This window comes from Alligator sinensis, unplaced genomic scaffold, assembly GCF_000455745.1.
Source record: "Alligator sinensis unplaced genomic scaffold, ASM45574v1 scaffold1950_1, whole genome shotgun sequence".
NCBI classification, from domain to species: Eukaryota; Metazoa; Chordata; order Crocodylia; family Alligatoridae; genus Alligator; species Alligator sinensis.
The window spans coordinates 141,705-142,893 of NW_005843422.1; positions in this window are offsets into that span (position 1 = coordinate 141,705).

Consider the following 1,189-nt stretch of genomic DNA (forward strand, 5'->3'; position numbering starts at 1 on the left):
TTTAGGATCCAACTGTACATAGCACTTAAGACTACTGTACCAGCAGGGTTGTGCCCTGGGGGGTTGGGGGCAGTTAAACAGTAATTGCTCCCTGTCCCATTCTGGGGCACCCCCCCTTCTATTTCTCTTGGGGGCGGACAGCCCCTCCCCCAAGATAGCCCCCTCCCCTGCCCTTTTTGCCCCAGTCTGGAGTATTTCTATGCTGGGAGCTTTACTGGGGGGGGCAGTTAATTTTTTAGGGGAGGGGGATGTATGTAGTAATGGTTAGATTCTCCCCCTCTTGGTTGGGGGGGTTGCATTGTCTGTTTTAATCAAGGGGTAATGATGGGGCGTAATTAAGGTGTGGGGGGCACAGCTTTTCTGGTCTCCATGGGAGACAATGGTTGTACTGTTTTGTTTTTTGGGGGTAATTAAAAGTTTTACTAATTTTGAACTGGTGTCATAGGCTGGCTGTTTGTCTTGACAGGCGAGGGCACAGGATGGGACCCAGGCGTCCTGGCTGCTTGGCCCAGGGGGAACAAATGGGTTAACCCTTGCTGGTTTGTGAAGTGCTTGAGGGGAGAACCGAGGAATCCAGGTGTCTCGGTGCTGTGTTTTTACATGTGGGGTGGGGGGGGGGGGGGTCTTCTCTGGACTCAGACATACCCCAAGAGGGAAACTACACATGCATTAATGCACTTTAGTTTAATGCGCGTTAAATCTGGTCTGTCCATTCTGAGGGACTAGGAAAATGCATGTTGGCCTGTCTTAGTGCGCATTAAAAACCACAGATTTTTTTAGTGATGCTTTAAAGTGCATTAAAATAGGCCAATGTGCATTAAAGTGCCCATGTAGATGCACCCGAACAGCTTGGCTTCTTTGCTTCTGCCTCCGAGGCCCCCAGCATCTTCAGGCCTTCCCCCAGGTGGATTCAGTCTTGGAATTTCGTGTTTTATACCACCCTGAGGGCAGAGTTTTGCACCCGTGCTTGTGTCTGGACCCACCAGTGCAGCGGATCCTGGGCCTGCTGGATCCCAGCCATGCCCTGTGTGCCCACTCCCCCTACCAGGCCAGGGGTGTCAGCAAGGTTGGCAAAGGATGCACCAGTTCTCATCATCTGCACCACAAGGAACAAGAGGTGTGAACTGGGCTGGACCCAGCATAGAGCTGGAGAGCACCCCCTAGGTCACTGCAGTGTGTGTGTGTGTGT